Raw genomic sequence first — 20,824 nt, forward strand, 5'->3', positions numbered from 1 at the left:
TCGAATTCCTGATCATCAACTGAACAACTCTATTTCGAATTCCAGAGTACCTCCGAAGTCCATTCACCATCCTATATTCATCTTATCGTATTTCAACACAAGTAGATTGTACTTAACTTTAGATTTACATCCTTTCGAAAGTTAGTCATTTACTCTTCATAGTGAGTTTAGTGGGTCCTTATGAAGACCATGGATATAGCTGAACTTACCTCAGCCGATGAGAAAACCACTTTATACTACATAGGATATTTCTGTCCGGATAAAAATTAAAAAATGATATATCCGGATAAAAGTTGTCTACGCAAAATCTTTTTTCTGGGATAAGTTTACAATAAGGAAATAATTCTCCATATAAAAGTTTTTACGTGGACAAAATTTTTTATATAAGAAACATTTTCCAGACATTATCAGAATATTAATTTAAAATAATAAGAATTTCTCAAATACCATCCTTAGATTGATTTTTTTTAAATAATTTCCAATTGCCATTTTCGTGCCAATAGGCGTTGATTTTTTAAATTTTTTTTCAAATACCATCGATGTCGATTGTTAAGAATTTTTAAACAACCATCCTCAGGTCAATAGACTTGGATTTTCTAAAACATTTTTCAAAGGCCATCCTCAGGTCAATAGGCGTGGTTGTTTTAAATGAATTTTTCAATGACCATCTTTAGACAAAGGTGTAGTTTTTATTTCAAAATGTTCAAAGACTATCTTCAGATAAATAGACGTCGATTTTTACGAATTTTTCAAAGAGCATCCGTAAGTCAATTGGAGTGGATTTTTTTAAGAATTTTCAAAGACTCTCTTTAGCACAATAGGCTAGGATTTTTAAAGAATTTTTCAATGACCTACCTCAGGTCAATAGGAGTAATTTTTTTTAATAATTTATCTAAGACCATCCTCTGATCAGATTTTTAAGAATTTTTCAAATGCAACCTCAGGTCAATAAGCCTGGATTATTAAGAAATTCGAGTTCCTGGTCGATTTTTTAAGAATTTTTATAAGACCCTCCTCAGGTCAATATGATTGATCTTTAAATGGGCGTGGATTTTAAAGAATTTTTCGAGGACCATCCTCAGGTCAATAGGCTTGGATTTTTTAAGAATTTTTCAATGACCCCCTTCAGGTCAATGGAAGTAATTTTGTAAAGAATTTTTCTAAGACCATGCTCAGGTCAATTGGCGTGGATTGAAAAAAAAAAAAATTAAAGACCATCCTCAGGTCAATTGGCTTGGATTTTTTAAAAGAAATTTTCAAAGACACTCCTCCAGTCAATAGGAGTTATTTTTTAATGGACGTGGATTTTTACGAATTTTTCAAAAACTATCCTTAAGTCAATGAGCGTGGATTTTTTTAAGGCTATCCTCCGCTCAATCCGATTTTCAATAGGCTTGGAGTTTTTAGGATTTTTTCAGATACCCTCCTCAGATCAATTGACGTGGATATTTTAAGGATTTTTAAAGACCCTCCTCTTTTAATAGGGATAAAGATTACATTTTAAACGGAATTGCTTAAAATTCGGTGCTATGAGTATGTAACGATTTCCATCGCCTGTGGCTGAACATTGTCTATATAGGTTTATGTTCTCCTAACCCCCATACAACGGTATCCCCCAGTATTTTTAGGAATTTAAGCCACATTTTTAAACGTTGTTATTAAAAAAAAACGGGTCATAGAACTATAACGGGTTCTTCCTTCTGTGGCAAAACATTCTTCATATAGGTCTACGTTTTCCTGCAGCCTCCGGTACCTCCCAAATATTTGTCAGTTGAACGATTTAAGCCACATTTTCAAACAGAATTGTGAAAAAATTCGGTACTCACAGTTTGTAATGGGTTCTTCGTCTTGTGGTCTATATAGCCGCCATATTTGGCATTTGACCGATCTAAACCACATTTTCAAAGGGAATTGATTAAAATTCGGTACTCAGAGTTTGTAACGAATTCCATCTCCTGTCGTAAAGTATTGTCCATATATGTTAACGTTTCTTATAGCCCCCATATAACTGTTACACCCGCTATTTGACAAGCAATAGATAACAATAATCGAGTTTTCGGCATTTTAAGACTTTTTCATACCCTACACCACAAGGTGGTTAGGGTATTATGTCTTTGTGCATTTGTTTGTAACAGGCAAAAGGAAACGAGATAGACCCATAGTTCTTTTTGATTATCTGCATAGAATCACATTCTGAGTCGATTTCTGCATGTCCGTCCGCCTGTCCGTCCGTCCGTCTATCCATGAATTTTTGTGAACAAAGTACAGTTCACATTGATTGCCCTATCCAGATGAAATTTTGCACAAAACATTTGTTTGGCCCAAGGACGAACCCTTTTGAAATTGGAGATAATCGGACAAAATTTAGATATACCACCCATATATATATCTTCGTCCGATTTGCCTTCTATTGTGCACCAAACGCGTAATATCAGCCCGAATAGTATGGAATTTTGCACGTACGATCAGATTAGACCTGAAAATAAGTATGCCAAATTTGATCGAAATCGGTTCAGATATAGCTACAGCTCTCATATTTATTGTTCATCTAATTTTTTTTGTCCTCCGCAGCCGTAATATGCACTCTGTAACAACAATATTTGGGGAAATATATCAAATACAGCTCAGAAATACATTTGCTAAATTGTATCGAGATCGGTTCAGATTTGGATATAGCTCCCATATATAACTTCGTCCGATTTACCTTTGATAGTGCACCAAACGTCGAATATTTGCCCAAATGGGAAGGCACTTACGACCGAATTGAGTCAAGAAGTTAGTATGTCAAATTTGGTGAAGATCGGTTCAGATATAGCTATAGCTATCATACATACTGTTCATCCTATTTGTTATATTTGTTACCCAAAGCCGTAATATGCATTCCGTAACAACGATATTCAGGGAAATATATGAAATACAGCTCATAAATATCTTTGCCAAACTTTATCGAGATCGGTTCCGATTTGGATATAGCTCCCATATATATTTTTATCCGATTTCAAATTAATTGTGCACCAAATGGGCAGAACAAGTCCGAATTTAAAAGATACAAATGCTTCGGCATATAAAGTCCTTTGAACTTTAAATTATAATTATAATCATAGCGTGTATGATTGAATTCTCCCATAAAAACTTTTAATTATTATGCGGAGCTCTACTAAATTAGCAAAGTGGTGTAGGGTATCATAAAGTCGGCCCCGCCCGTCTTTAATACTTTCTTTACTGGTTGATTTTTTGTTTTTTGCTGCCAAAAATGATTTTAGTTAATTCGAAAAATATATGTAACCGGTATAGCCGTTCTCAACTGGTTAAAATACCAATGAAAGACACTTGATTTATATGTAGGATTTAATTTAATTAAATATATACAAAATGTTAGGATTGTTCTCTAATTTTTTGTATCAAAGTAACAACGAAATAAAAGGTTATCCTGATAGCAATATACATCTAATTTTTTTCCTAATGCTACAAATATAACGGAATGCAGCTAAGATATAATCCGGATAAAAAAATATAGATTTTTTATGAAATTTTTATCCCTAAAAATTTACTAGACGTATGAATTATTAGGCTTATACCATATATTCAAAAAATGTTTAACTTCATTTATAATTTCTATGAAAAAATAAATCCAGATAATAATTATGCCTTGAATTTCACTACAACACAATGATTTCCCCATCCTTACAAGCATTGTGTTCCACTGTTCAACTTTAACCCAATTGTGGCGGCTTCGATACATTAAGAGAACAGATTTTCCCATAATGTTAAACATCGTTTCGGTTTTAGATGACAGTAAAGTTTACTATAAATTTCATCACAGCAAAGCAAAAAAGCAAAAACAAACAGCCACAAAAAACATTTTGTTTCGGCACGAAGTGGTAATGATTGTAAAGAATATGAGTATGACTTATAAAATAACCATAAAAGTCAAATCTGTGCAGTGAATTCAACGATCTTCTGCCATGAGAGAATTTTCTATCGCCCCTCAAAAGTGCAAAAGATTACAAATAAAACTGTAGGCGAAATGTTAGGCGGTCTGCGGGTGGCCGTCGCAAAGCTCTAAATATACTAGGTGGGAATTTATGGAGAAATTGCAATAATCAAATTAAATTAAAAAAAAAACTTTCTTTTATGGGCAACAATAAAAAAATGAATTAAAAAAAGACTATGAATATCAAACTGTTCCAAGCTGAGTTTGTTTTCTTTAAAAAAAATAAATAAATAAAAATAATAACTAAGCGTAGAACATCTGGGAACTTTGTGAAATTATACTACTCTCTTTATACCTCTGTCATATTTACATTAATATAGATGTTCAGTATATACACTTAATATTAGAAAAAATTCCTAGAATATTCTACATTGATTTTCTTTCCGAGTTTTCTTATTTATTCTTAAATTCCAATTATTTTATATATTTCCATTTTGATTCTCATACTCAAAAATTTAGATCGAAACATTCCAAAGCATTCCCTCCAAGACATCACTCTACACTTGGGGCACTTGCCTCAATCACAAGCGTCAACATCTGTCATCCCATTAAATCACCCAAAATGTAATTACGAATCAAACAGGCCGTATCACACATATGTCCGTCGCGTTAGCCAATGCATTGCATTATGGTAATTGTTGTTGACTTTTTATGGCCAACACTTTAGAAACGCATTAACGGTGCTAATGCACGGAATTGGTGGTGGCCATTAGCCATCGGTAAATCAATAATTGGCTATGATTAGAAGGTAAATGCGAAAAGACATTCAACAATGTTGCAGCCAATAAAGCAAACAAAAAAATTGTTTTTGTTAAAAAAACACAATAGCAAAGGAAAAAAGAAACACAAACCTCAGATATCTCTAAGCTCATTACAATGGTAGGCACGTAGGCAATTTTAGTAGTTTTTCCATTTAATCTAAATTATAGGGTGCAACAAAAAATAGACTTCCAAGAGTTATGTGATGTAATACATTACTCCTGTATTAAGGATAATCGGAATTATTTCTTTTTAGTCGTGAAACAATTTATTCAATTATAATATAATAATAATTTTAAGGATTTGTGTCCATAAATTAGTTTTAAGCCTATTTTGATAATGTTTGTATTTGAAAAAGATTAAATAAGTATAAATACGACATATATATTTTGCCCATCTAAGCCATAAAACTATGAGGTGGCAACACCGCATAGATGGGAGCTGCTCAACAAGGAATGCCTTATGCATTTTCTCTTAGCTTTTTCAAGTCAAGTACAAATAAGTGTTAAATTTTTTAAGGCGAATTATGAGTGATATTTGAATTCCAATGTAATAATTGTTAATATCCCCGCAATGCTCGTCTTATCCAGTCATTGATCTTGAAATTTTTATACCCTCTACCATTTGGCTATAAAGGGTATATATCATGTAATACGGCCAATACGTGCCTTATCGAAATAATGGTTTTAGACATTAGGTCCCTTTGAAACAAATCCGTTTAAAAAAAATTAGGAGTCGATCAAAGGATGTTCGCCCTTTCGTTTGCCTGCCTGTCTGGCTTTCGAAGAGAGTATACGATTTGATTCAAACTTGGTACATTGTCATATTATTGTCAAACTTAGATCGAGTTCGAAGATGGGCAATATCGTCCCACTCTTTCTAGTAGCTCCCCCACAAAAGATCAGCATTTTTACAGAAAATAATATACAATATAGAACAAGAAAGAATCATCCAATTTTGTTCTTACTTTGAAAATCCAAATATTTGTGTCAATGCTAGTGAAAAAATGTAATATTCATCACGTGTCTCCCCCACTAAGGGTTAAAATTTTGAATAATTATAACGCTCATAAAATGAGAAATAAACATCCGAATCTCTTCAAATTTCACATATCCCAATATTTTTATTAATGCATAATATGGTGTGAAGATAATATATATCGCCCTACCCCTTTTGGTACCTCTTCTGGAAAAGGTCACGATTCTCAATATTTATATATCTCATAAATTGATAAGCAAGTCGGCGATTTTTTCAAACTTTTTATACACTACACCACATAGTCGTAAGGGTATTATGTCTTTGTGCACTTGATTGTAACAGGGATAAGGAAGCGAGATAGACACGAAGTTACTCTTAAGGATCTTAATAGAATCACATTCTGAGTCGATTTATGCATATCAGTCCGTCCGTCCGTACATGTATTCTTGTGATCAAAATGCAGGTCGCATTTATTATCCGATTGAGATGAAATTTTTCAAACAATATTTGTTTGGCCCAAGGACGAACCCTATTGAAATTGGTGATAATCGGGTCAGATTTAGATATAGCTCCCATATATAGCATTTTCAGATTAAATGAAACCTTTTGCAATTCAAATGAATCTTTTTGCAGCGGGAATGAAACCTTTTGCAGTGGAATTGAAACCTTTTGCAGTGGAAATGAAACCTTTTGCAGCGGGAATGAAACCTTTTGCAACCGAAATGAAACCCTTTGCAACCGAAATGAAACCATTTGCAACCGAAATGAAACTTTTTGCAAATCAAATGAAACTTTTAAATTTATAGAAGGAAAAATAACAAAACATTTATATTTTTAGTAGTTTTTAAATTAAATCAATTAATTATAACTAATATATTGACAAAAAGGATTTTTTATTGATTATAAATATCTACATTTATTTATATTATTTCTTAAATTTTCAATTATTGTAATAAAAAATGGTTCTTTATTGATTTGATATAAAACGCTTCAATATTATTAAATTCCAAATGCTTAACGCTAAAAAGATAAATTTAAACAAATTTTGGCTTTTATAGGTATGGCCAGGACTGAAATGTGAAATTAAGCTTTACCGCAATTTTTTATAGTTATAGTATACTATTAATCTTTCCTAATAAAGGATTCCCGCTTCGCAGCTTTATTGATTATGGAGATAAAGTAGTCGTGATTTCAGTAGACAGATAAGTGGAAATCATTAAATCAACTATGATCATGATTGTATATACTTTATGGGGTCTACGACGAATATTTAGAGGTGTTACAAACCGAATGACAAATTTAATATATCCTCCTTTCCATGGAGGAGATTATAAAAAGGTACCTAATTCGGGTCCTTTGAAAAAAATACCTTGAATAACTTTTTTCAATCTTTCTGCATCTACACTTGTGTTTTATGGAAGCTTAAGAAAAAAATTTATAAAAACATAGTTATTAATAATCAATAAAAATTCCTCTTTAACTATATATTAGTTATAATTAGTTTATTTCATTTTAAACCTACTAAAAATAAAAATGTTTTGTTATTTTTCCTTCTATAAATTTAAAAGTTTCATTTGATTTGCAAAAAGTTTCATTTCGGTTGCAAGTGGTTTCATTTCGGTTGCAAAAGGTTTCATTCCCGCTGCAAAAGGTTTCATTTCCACTGCAAAAGGTTTCAATTCCACTGTAAAAGGTTTCATTCCCGCTGCAAAAAGATTCATTTGAATTGCAAAAGGTTTCATTTAATCTGAAAATGCTATATATTCAACCGATTTCGGGTTAATTGTGCACCAAATTGCCAATATAATCCCAAAGTTTGGTACATCCGAGCGAATTCAGTTCAGAAGCAAGTACATCAAATTTGGAGAACATCGGTTCAGATATAGCTTTATCTCAAAAATATATTTTTCATCCGATTTGGGGTTTTAAGTCCCTCACATGCGTAATATGCACTCCACAAGAATGATATTTAGTACTGGACATCAGGTACTGCTCGAAAATACCTCTGTCGAATTTTATCGAGATCGGTTCGGATTAGGATAGAGCTCCCATATATATCTTTATACGATATCAGGTTTATTTTGCAATGACTAATATCAGCTCAAAATTAAATGAATTTTGGTACATCCGACCAAATTCAGTCTAGAAATCAGTACTTCCAATTCGGTCAGATACAGCCATATATATGTTTTATCCGATTTGGGGTTTAAAGTCCCTCACACGCGTAATTTGCTTTCCACAACAATGATCTGTGGTACCAGATATTAGATACAGCTATGAAATAAGTACATCAAATTTTGTCATGATCGGTTCCCATATATATCTTTAACCGATTTCGGTTTAATTGTGCACCAAATGGTCAATATTAATCCAAATAACTTTAATTTTTGCATATCCAACCGAATTCAGTCCAGAAGCACTTCTACGCGAAAATTTTCCGGACCATATTATCTCTCGACAATGTGATCAAAATTGGCCAACGGTATTTCGTTATTAAACGCCTTGCAAATGCATCCTTTGAGATCAAATGAAAGATATGCTCTAAAGGCATCAACACCACAGCTAATGTAACTGTTTTTTTCTACTTGTTATATGTGTTATTTAAAACAAGTAAAAAACATTAAGTTGGCCAGGACGAACTTTTAATACCCTCCAACATTGTGTAAATAAAACACCACATCTGACACCGGAGCTGGAACCCATTATAACCAACAAATACCAAGTTTTAGACAAATCTGCGAAAAATATGGCAAAAATCAATAAACTACCGAATATCGAGAGGCAACGTTTTATGGGGGCTATACGAAAACCTGGACCTAAAACCAATTATGAGCTACAAGTACCTAATTTTAAAGAAATTCTTGGAAAATGTCGGGAAAATAATCAAATACCGAATAGCGGGAGGTACCGTTATATGGCGGCTATACCGGCGGCTGATATATCCAATTTTCAATAGTATTCAAAGTAGACACAATAAAAACTGTTGAGCCAAATTTTTTAGCCCTACATCAAATAATGTGGGATGTAACGTGATTTAAACAGACAGACGGACATCGTTAAATCGACATAGAATTTAATGCTGATCATGAATATACAGGGAGAGATACATTTTTTTTAATTTTATTGAATGAAAGTAAAAAAAATCGGTGATAGGGTCAAATTTTAGAATAAGTTTAGATTTGGTCGAATTGGTCACCTTTGGCCCGAATTATGGCCTTCAAACGGCCAATGTAACCGCCACACGTTGCCCGCTGCGGTATTTTGGCCCATTCCTGGCGAAGCGTTTACTTGAGGTAATCGACACTTTGGTATTTTGTAACCTTGCTTTCCAAAATACTCCAGACACAATAGTCCAACGGAATGGTATCCGGAGATTTTGGTGGCCATTGTGCGCTGGTAATGAAGGAACGAGGAACCTCCTTTTGTAAATATTCTCGGGTGGCGCGTGCTGAGTGCGATGGTGCTGAGTCCTGTTAGAATGTCCAAGGTATGCGGCCAAAATGTTTGCGTGCCTAAGGCTTTAATACACCCTCCAGAATATTTTCGCGATAATATTAGGCATTTATTCTGATGCCACGGTCGATTAATACGAGCGGAGAGCAACCATCGACTGTCGGCCCTCACCATCACCATGGCCAGCGCTTGAGTCCAGGTGGCCAAGCGAAGGTGCATATTTTCAGCTGACCTCTTTGGCAAGCAAACACCATCGTTTTGTTTGGTTACAAAATGCTGGACAACGAATGTTGTATCATCGGAGAAAACCAAATTCGGCAGTTCACCACTTTCGGCCAAGCGAAGCAACTCTTTGGCTCTTTTGTGTCTATTTGCTTTCTGTGTAACATCTTGCACTTTTTGGAATTTCAATGGCTTTACCCCTAGCTCATTTTTCTATATTTGCCGAATGAAATATTGCGATGTGTTCATCTCACGAGCCATTTTTCTGCCACTGCGACATGGATTTTGATCAAGTCGCTTCTTTACACTTCGAACTATTTCTGCTGATGTTCCTGTTTTCTTCCGTACACTACGCTACCACTATCACGCCTGAATTCCATCAAGAATATCTTTTTTCTGGAAAATTCTCACCAATATGCTTTTGTACGCTTGCGAACAATATAATGAGTTGTCACTGGAATAATTTTAACAGCTGTCGGACGAGTGGTTTAGAAATGAAAGCAGTCATAGCAGTTTTTTCAACTCACCCTGTATATACTTTATGGGCGCTACGACGAATATGTATGTATGTTAAAAACGAAATGACAACGTTAATATACCCTCCTTGGATCTCAGGAACGTAGATAAATATAGCCCTATAAAATGAACACCAAAGTTGAGATTCTACTGAATACTTTTCCAAACTGCCCCTTCAAAAATTGCTCAATTTATAAACACGGTTTGACATAAACCCTTTTAACAGAAACTTCAGATTTTGTTTGTTTAATTGTCCAATATATCTTAATTTGTTGAACACCCAATCATTTAAATACATGTAGAATAAACTCCACAAATTCTTTTTATGGTTTTGTTGAGAATCTTTGCCGCATTTTCAGACCAATTTATCATCGATTTAATGATATGAATAAGTAGCGCTACCTACAATAATTTTTTCAAATTAACACTAAATATTTCTTTACATTTTACGATATATGCGGTTCAGTCTGGACGAAAATAAATAAGTTCATTCAGTAGTTTAAAAACTAGTATTCAGTAAATATTTTTACAGTACACCCTGTAAGCAATGGAATACATACAAGTATAGGCATAATACACTGTGTATGCGTTTGTGAGTGTGTGTTCAGTAAAAAACGATGGAGAACATTTACCATGCCACATACGTACAAACGTATGTGTATGAATGATTAGTTTTTATATTTTGCATGTCAACATTAATAAAACAATTTTAATGGCTCACTATAACGAGTACTGGCTAAGCAGTAAACAAAAAAAAAAAAAAAAAACAAAACTTGAAAACAACTTCAACACAATCAAATCGAAGACTTTGTCGAATTCGCACACCAGTCGTCGACTAGAAACAATCTCGACTAGTGCCGGATTACAAGTGTTAAAAACACTCCATTCATGACTTTGGACATGTTGGAAATAGTTTTGATTTGAATGTTGCTGCTGCTCCGGTCGACGATGCCATTGCATTATGAATCTGTGGCTGCCGTAACCCAACATAAATTGTAAACTCCTACAAAACGATCCGGAGAAGAATGAATGGGTGGGGATCGAGGGAGAGACGCACAAACAAACAATTCAAACAAAAAAGCAGACATCATTCAAATGCTCTCAATGTTATGCGAAGCGGACAAGGATCTTTCGTATGAAATATGGTGAGGCCAGAGGATTGTGGAGCACCGAAACACCGAAAACATTGATAATAACAACAACCACAAGAAACATTCAACATAAGTTGCTTGCAACAGATGTGTGAAATGATGGTTAGTGCAATGATTCCGGTTGTCGCAACACTTACACTGTCAGTCAGTCAAACAGGCAGGCCGGCTGGCATTCGCACTGGTCATCCGAATTCATTTTGCGAAAAAAAGAAACCAACTTTAAATGATTACAACAGACAAACTCACTGACTGACTGCCAAGCAGGTACCTATTGGACCTCCACCACCTCCAATGGTTGAATGCAACCATTTCCAATACCAGCCACTGAACTGACTGACGAACATACCAAATGCCGCTTGCCACATGCATGGATGGATGAACCAATGAACGACGACGGAACGAACGACTGAACGAACATATGTAGCCTAGTACGAGTACAAGGCATCACTAGTCTTCGATCCATCCGATAAAAATAATTGGAAGTTGTTGTAGTTGTTACAGTCGGGCCAAGTTAGCCGAAAAAAGACGAGAAAAAGAAAAACAAACAAAATACTAAACTTTATTTGTTAAAACGTTGAGATGCGAACGTTCAAGTGTAATTGAATGGTTGGTTGCTTGGCTGTTTGGTTGGGTCGCTCTGAGTTCGGTTGCTTGTATTAAAGTGCGAGTTAGGGTTGTCATGCAGCGCTATTAGAAGGACGTCAAACGTAAAAGATTCAAAATATAGGGGAGATATGAAAGGTATTTTATATAAAGAAGAGTTTTTATAGGTTCTTAATGTGTACAAAAGCTTAGGAATGTCCCTTATGAGCGTAAAAGTTTTAGAGGGTCTCCTATGTAAATGAAAGCTGTAAGATTTTCTGCATATAGACGTTCCTTAGTATATCCACAAGAGCTTCATGTGTATGCAAAAAAGAACTTGGAAGATATTCTATGCATAAAAGAACTTTGAAGGTCATATATGTATACAAGAGATAGAGACAAGTTTCGCAGGTTTTGTAATGGTAGAAAGGCTTAAGAAGACCTTTTATATCTAGGAAAGCTTTAAGAGGGCTACTATGTTGAGGGGAGCTTTAAGAGCTTTAGGAAGAGATATACTATGTTAAGAAGAGCCTTATGAGGCCTTCTGTGTATAGAAGAGCTTTCGCATGTCATGAAGAGCTTAATGTCTATCTAAAAAAGAGCTTGGAAGACATTTGAGTCTTGTATTTATAGAAGAGGTATGAAAAGTTCTCGATGTATTGTAAAGATTTAAGAGATATTTGGTGGTCTTCTAACTTTAGTATACTCTCTGCTCTTGGTGGACTTCGGTTTATACAATCAGTTTACAAGGCCTCTAAAATATAAAAAAGCTTCAAAGCGTCGTCAATGCGTGGGAATGCTTTAGAAGATCCCTCAAATATAAATTAACTTTAGACGGCCTTCAATGGAAATAAGATCTTTATGAGATGGTCTGTGCATAAAGGGGCTTTACAAGGTCGTCTATGTATAGATACGCTTTAGGTTTCATAGCTTTAGGAGGTCCTCTATGCACATAAAAACTTTAAGAGGCCTTGTATTAAAAAAAAATATGGAAATCCTCCAGGGGAAGGCCTACAGCATGTTTTCCTTCTTCGAAAGAAAGTCTATCTCTTCGGAAAACCTACATGTGCTCTTCTCTCTTCAGAAGACATATAAGAGGTCTTCTATCTCTCTTCAGAAGGCCTACTTGAGATCTTCTCGCTTCAGAAGACATATAAATGGACTTCTACCTATAGGAGGTGTTCTCTCTTTTTAGAAGGCCTACCGGAGGTCTTCTCTCTTCAGAAAGCCTTCAGGCTGTTTTCTCATTAAGGAAGTCTTTCTCTTTTCGTATTGCCTGCATGAGACCTTCTTTTAAGAGATCTTCTCTGTTCGGAAGATCTACACAAGATCGATTCTATTTGAATGGCCTACTCGAGGTCTTCTCTGCTTAGAGTACCTACAGGGGGTCTTCTCTCTTCAGAGGGCCTACGGGAGATATTTTCCTCAGAAAGCTTATAGGCAGGATGCTCTATTCGGAAGACCTTCACAGAGATATTCTTTGACCTATATGAGGTATTCTCTGTACGGAAGACCTACAGAAGATCTTCTCTGCTTGAAAGACCTACTGGAGGTCTTCTATGTTCGGAAGGACTGCAGAAGGTCTTCTTCGCTAAGGTGGCTACGTGGAGTTATTTTTCTTTAAAAAGACCTAGTGAAGATTTTTTCGTTACGAAGAACTGAATGGGGGCCTTTTTCGTTACGAAGACCTCGAGGAGGTCGTTTTCAGTAAGCAGACCACGCGAAGGTCTTTGTCGTTAAAATAGCCTCGATCAGGGATGATATCTTTGTATAGAAGATCTCGAAGACATCTTTGGTATAGATGATCTGGAGGAGGTTATCTTTTTAAAAAAAATCTCAAGAAGAGTATCTTATGGACGACGCCATCTCTGAAAACCACACCAAAAGGATGCTTACTTCATTAAGAAGGCCCAGGAGGTGGGGCTTTTTTGCTACGCGACTTCGAGGAGCCCTTTTTCGTTAGGGAGACCTCGTGGAGGTCTTTTTCATTAGAAAGACCACGCGAATCTGTTTTTCGTTAAAATAGCCTTTTTTGTTACGAAGATCTAGATGAGGCCTTTTGCGTTAGGAAGACCTCGAGGGGGGTCGTTTTCAGTGCGAAAACCACGCAAAGGCCTCTTTTAAGTTGAAATAGCCTCGAGCAGGGATAGAAGATCTCGAGGACGCCATCTCTGAATACCATACTTCATTAAGAAGGCTTCTAGTGATCTCGAAGAAGTCTTCTCGTATAGAAGATCTGAGGAAGTTATCTTTGTTTAGAAGATCTCAAGGTAAGTATCTTCGTAGAAGATCTTCTCAAAGAAGACCTTAAGGACGCCAACTCTGAATACAACGCCAACCTCTTGAAGGTATTTTTCGTTATTACGACCTCCAGCCGGCCTCTAGCCTTGAGGAAGAAACGAAATTATAGTGTTGAAGATCTCGAGGAGGTCTTCTTCGTATGGGATCTTCATACAGAATTCCTCGAAGAAGCCATCTCTGAATACAACACAGCAAACCTTCAGGAAGCCCTTTTTTCATTAATTTCCTTTAAATATTTTAAGAAGCCAATTAATATTTTGCTTCCACTGATTTTTTTAAAAAATCCCCACAAAAGTATATTCCGCTTTCACATCCCTAAAATGCGAAGAGCTAAAATATGTTTTCTTTTTTTTTTTTTGCAATTTTTGTTTGGAAATGGTCACAACTTTGAATGTTGTGGTTCTTGTCAATTATAACTATAAAACATATTTTATTGAATGTGAACGATTTTTGTTGTTATTCTTTTTGTTGCGCCACTCTTTCTTCATTTCATTGTTGCAGCTTTTATAGTTGGTTGCGGTACGTACTACTGCCACTAGTGATGTTGCTGCCTCCGTTTGTTTGTTTGGTTTGGTTGCTGTTGTTTATAGATCATGCAACTAAACAACGAACAAGCATGGCCACACGGCAACAGCGAACGAGCAAGCATCCAACCTACGATGACTTTGGCTAAATTTGGTGAATGCAAAATTGATGCTGGCAATGGAGCAGCAAAAGAAAAAAAAAACAAAAAAAAAAGAGCAGGAAAAAAGTTCCTTTTGTATTTTCCCACGATCATCAATGATGGCCAAAATAAAGTGGTTGTTGTTGCTACCACAACTGATGTTGCTGTTGTTTTTTCTTTTCTACTGCAGTTGATGATGTCGGTTTTTGTTGTTCCAGCAGCACCACCACTCCATTGGAACTCCACTTTTGTTTAGTGTTAGCAATGTTGTCGCATAAAATTTCATTTTAGAATTCAAGTGGCCAACACTTCATATATTACAACGTTGGTGCAGCCGGAGACGAACATGCATGCGGTCGCTGCAGACGACCGACCAGCCATTGTCTTATCGCGGCAATAAAGTCATTTTGAAGTGCTCTTAAAATTGTATGTTTTACAAGATCCATTTTAATTTAGGAAAATACTTACAACGCTTAGGAAAATGTAACACGCTTTACTACACTACAAGTTGTCCAGACTAAAATATACATAATCAATACATTTTCAATTACAACATGTTTGTCAATTTTGTTACAACTATGGTCAATAAAGCATGTTTTTGTTTCGATTATATCATTTTCATCCCTTGAAAAGATGTGGCAATGTAAACGTTTAATTGTTTGAACAACAATTTGACAAATACATTTACTATCAATTCGAATGGAAGCTTTTATTTTGGCGATGAGTAATAATGAACGAAGTCAAAAGCCACTTTGGGGACAGGTGATTTTATGTAGACCATTAAGTCTACTCTAAACACAGCAACTCTAAGCAGCTACATATTCCATATATAAAGGGTGATTTGTGAGCTATTATCTTTTTGGCAATTCACTCCAGCTTACGAACGAAATGAAGTAGGTTAATACAATTTTATTCAGATGTGTGTAAGGTCTGGAGGACTTTTGGTATTGAGAAAATACCATATAAGTCCACGTTTAGCGACATATTTAAGGTTTTATTTTTTGTGTTTTAGTCATAATTTTAACTCAAGTTTGTGTAAATTGTCAGCATGGGAACACATGTGTGCAATATAGGTATAGGCCCAATATATCTGTACCTTCAGATATTCGGTATTTTGATGATTTCTGTGATACTTTTAACCAGAAATGTTTCAAATTTGGAATAAGAAGTTCCTATTGAACTTCTATGACAGAAAATTGATCATACAGGTCCACGTCTTGGCTTCCTATTTTTATCACTTCAGCAGTATTTTTCAATGGATTTTTTTTTTTTTGAAATTTGCAAATACCTTGGATATGATGAAGGATATTTAAAGGGGCGGCCGTATTGTAGCGTTTTAGAAAGCAGAAATTTCTTTTGTTCAGAGGCACACAATTCTTTTACACTTTCCCCAAAAAAATGAAGTACGTGGGTACGTGTCAAATTAACTGTAGAATACATAAAGTACTAAATTTTTAATGAAAACTATTGCATCTAAATTTATGATTTAGGTCTCTTTTGACCAAATCCGTTTCAGAACATTTGGAGTCGATCTAGCGATGTCCGTCCGTCCGCTTGTCTGTCTGGATGGCTGGTGCGCACGATAACTCTCGAAGGGACTACCCGATTTGGTCCAAACTTGGTACATCGTAATATTTTTTGTCAAACTTAGATCAAGTTTTGAGATGGGCAATATCGATCCACACCTTCTAGTACCTCCTCCCCCCCCTCCCCCCCCCAAAAGGTCAGAATTTTGAATATCCATTAAGCTCCAAAAACTCACAATTAACATCCGATTCCATTTAGACTTGGCACATCTGAATATTTCTATCAACGGTAGAGATCGGACCATTCCTTCTGGTACCTCCCCAACAAAGAGTCAAAGTTTTGAATAACCAAAACTTATATAAAGTCCGAAATAATCACCAGGTTCTCTTTATATTTCAGACATACAAACATTTTTGCTAACACAAGTTATGTTGTGCAGATGGGATATATCGGTCCTCTCCTTATGATACCTCTCCCACAAAGATTCAACATTTTGAACATCCATTAAGGTCATAAAAAGCGAAATCAACATCCAATTCCATTCCAGACTTGGTACATCTCAATATTTCCATCAACATAAGATCTTTTATAAAGATGGTTGAGATCGGACAATTTCTTCTGGTACCTCCACAAATAAGGTTCAAGATTTTGAAAAACAAAACCAACATTTCTGCTAACACAGGATCTGTAGTGAATGCGCTATATATCTGCGAATCACAATTTTAATATTTTATCTGTCATAAATTGCGAAATAACTCAACGTTTATTCACAGCTTGCTATATCTAAGTATATGTCTCTTAACCAGAATCCTGAGATAGTGTGGAATTTATGATTTTTCATAAATTGGATATGAGTGTTATAATTTTTCCCATACCAATATTTTTTTCTGTATTCGATGAAGCATGAAAATGGTATACTTCGTCGATTATATCTGGTAACTCACGCACATGTTAACATTTTCTAAAAATTATCACATATCTTGTGTAAGGTGAAGGAAGTTACCAATATAGTCCAAAGATGTCATGCCGCAATATTTATATCATATTTATTATTTATTCGGTAGAAGGCATCAGATGCAGATTAGGAATATATTTGCCAAATTTAGTGAAAATAGATTTAAAGTAAGATGTAGTTCTTACACATTAGTTCCATACGATTTCAATATTCAACCGTCCTAAAATTGTGCTATTATACAACAAAACACGGATTTTTTAGCAAAAATTTGCTGAAAGTGAACATGTAAAAAATCAGCTAAATCTTCCGCTTAAATGAAAACCGTTATATGGAGACTATACGAAGACGTGAGCCAGCTTACGAAATTTTTCATCATAGGCTGTAGAACCCACAAATTTTAAATACGAAGTTTCTTACAATTCCGGTGAATAATGTCGCAAAAAACATGAAAATACCGAGTATCGGCAGGTACCGTTGTATGGGGGCTATATGCAGACGTGGACTTGCATACAACAATTTTTGTCATAGACTGTAGTACCTATAACGAACTTTAAATATGGAATTTTGAATAATGTCGCACAAATCATGATAATACCGAATATCGGGAGATACCGTTATATAAGGGCTATACGAAAACGTGGACCGACATGGCCAATTTACGAACTTAAGCCGCCTATACATACATATTTTGTTTTTAATGAACCAAAGTAATAGTTTTGTAAAATTTTTGAATGCCAAAAGTCTCATTTCGGTGAAATTTTATTCTGATTGGAGTGATGGAATTGAGCCATATTTATTTCTTAAGCCACAACTATTTTAAATACAATTATTGGATTGATTTATATCATGATTATTATTATTATTATTATTATTATTATTATTATTATTATTATTATTATTATTATTATTATTATTATTATTATTATTATTATTATTATTATTATTATTATTATTATTATTATTATTATTATTATTATTATTATTATATTATTATTATTATTATTATTATTATTATTATTATTATTATTATTCTTATTATTATTATTATTATTATTATTATTATTATTATTATTATTATTATTATTATTATTATTATTATTATTATTATTATTATTGTTATTACTATTATTATTATTTTATTATTATTATTATTATTATAATTTTATTTTTATTTTTATTGTTTTTTTTTTTTTTTTTTTTTTTTTTTTTTTTTTTTGCTGTGGCTACCCTCTATGGCTGTGCGTGGCGTAACGTTTTTTTCACTTCTCCATTTAATACACATTGGCGACTGCGCCTTTTCCTAGTTATCGAAAAAATGATATATAAATATAATAAATACTTGCAATTGATTTTTGCCTAAATGTTTCTTGTTTCCTTATATTGACTATAAAAATCTGCTGTTGATGTTGATTTCACACCCTCGTCAAGAATGAGTCGACTCGCCCCAAAACAAAATGTTGAAAAACACTTGAAGTTAGAGAAGATACAATATGTGACATGCCAATATAATTATGTGGCAACCACACCCGCGTTTCGATGCGCCCCCACGCTGACATACAACTTCGAAAACGTTCACTCAATAAGATTTGTATTGAAACCACATACAATTTTGTTGGTGATTTTTTCGCCTTTCCTAAGCTTGAGTTTCACCCAATCGAGTTTCAATTGAAATCATTGTCTTTTGTTGTTTTCTTCGTTTAATTGTTTCTTACCCACCTTTTTGGGGAACCGTTTTATGTGTTGACTTGTCTGCCACAACGTCAAGCCGTCAAGGAAGCTGCCTGCAATGACGAGCATATCTTTTTAATGGTCGACTCCCACATGCTACTCTCCGGCTGAATGATGATTGAGTGAATGCCAGCCACAATGCCAAGCAGCCAGCTCCACTCCAAAAGCAAATACAGAAACTACAACAACGAAAAATAGACATCTCTTCTATTGAATTGATGACGGCTTCAGTTGTAACGGCAGCCCGACAGCTGTGGCATTCATATTTCATCGATTTTGGGTTATAGTAACCAGTTCAAGAGTATCAAATATTTCGATATGAAAATTGAGGCATTGCTTGTTAGGAAAATGGACATGGGTTAACACTTTTAAAGGCTTGGGGTTTTGAAAAGAAAGAAAAATAAGGTCTTCTTATTTGAATGTGTTGACTTAGTCTTTTTGCAACGACATTTCTTGTTGACCCCGACCATTGTGGTGTTGGAGAATCTGCAAAACAATAAACTTGTGGAGAAATTGTGGCAAAAGCACGTTTGAAAGCCCTGTTGGATTATGAATTTTCTCTTCAACGATTTTTTGATTTTTATTCTTTAGAAATCTTACATTTATTTCACAAACCTAATATAATTGATATTGGATTAAAAAGTGAAAATTTTTCATTTGAGGAGGGGACAAACGGGAGACCGACCATTTACAAATATCAATATTTAACAATACCACTCGTAACAAATATAAGTTTAGATTGAAAATTTGTGTGAAATAAATTATAACAACCCCGATCGTAATTGGATGGGAATTACGAAATTATTATTTATTTAATATTTGGGAGCCATATATCATCGACAGGGGCATTTTTTCAGTTGAATGTTACCTTTCGTAAGAAATATAATTGCTATCATAGAGTGCATATTATGACTTTAAAAACGGCTTAAATATAAAATCGGGGGAAGTATATGTACGGGAGTTGTAGATATATCAAATCATGTTGGTTGAAAATTGACACACCTTATTCATGTAGGAGCTTAACTACGATCTAAAATTTAACCAAATTAGACGAAAATCCTGCGGCTGGTGTATTATTAAAGTTAATTTAGAAAAAAAAAACTAATAAGGAAAGATCAAAAGTAGGGCGGGGCCGTCTATATGATACCCACACCACTATGCGTATTTAGTAGAGCTTCCGTAAAAAAAGTTTATATTGGCAATTTAAGAGAAGTAGATCATACCAAATATAATCCAAATAACATTGCTGTATAGGGCACGATATGACATTATTTAAAAAATATTTATTGGAGCAATGGATATACCGGACCGAGTATTACCAAATGGAAAAATTCGGTTGAATATGAAAAAATCTATCCAATATGGGCTGATATTAGATATATGGTGGACAATAACCGTAAAATCGGATGAAGATGCATATCGAAGGTATACAGGGCTGTCATAGAAACCAATTTTGTCACTATTGGTTTTAAAAACGACAAGAAAAAATGCTTTGGTGTCATGAAAAGAAATTCAAAGGACTATAGACGTGGATTTTTTAAAGAATTTTTAAAGGACTATAGACGTGGATTTTTTTAAGAATTTTTAAAGGACTATAGACGTGGATTTTTTAAAGAATTTTTAAAGGACTATAGACGTGGATTTTTTAAAGGACTATAAACGTGGATTTTTTAAAGAATTTTTAAAGGACTATTGACGTGGATTTTTTAAAGAATTTTTAAAGGACTATAGACGTGGTTTTTTTAAAGAATTTTTAAAGGACTATAGACGTGGATTTTTTAAAGACTTTAAAGGAAAAAACTTGGATTTTTTAAAGATTTTTAAAGGATTCTTAAAGGACCATAAACGTGTATTTTTTAAGGATTTTTTAAAGAATTTTTAACGGACTATAGACGTGGGTTTTTTAAGGATTTTTTAAAGAATTTTTAACGGACTATAGACGTGCATTTTTTAAAGACTTTAAAGAAAAAAAACTTGGATTTTTTAAAGATTTT

At 34.3% G+C, this 20,824-nt stretch overlaps 1 protein-coding gene across 1 annotated transcript in view; it reads right to left on the reverse strand.

Annotated features, from left to right (window-relative positions):
* The window catches only part of LOC101887621 (Krueppel-like factor luna), a 251,945-nt gene that overhangs the window by 81,133 nt on the left and 149,988 nt on the right, over positions 1-20,824 (reverse strand). The gene's annotated exons all lie outside the window — the stretch shown is intronic.

This window comes from Musca domestica, unplaced genomic scaffold (genome assembly GCF_030504385.1).
Source record: "Musca domestica strain aabys unplaced genomic scaffold, Musca_domestica.polishedcontigs.V.1.1 31, whole genome shotgun sequence".
Taxonomy (NCBI): domain Eukaryota; kingdom Metazoa; phylum Arthropoda; class Insecta; order Diptera; family Muscidae; genus Musca; species Musca domestica.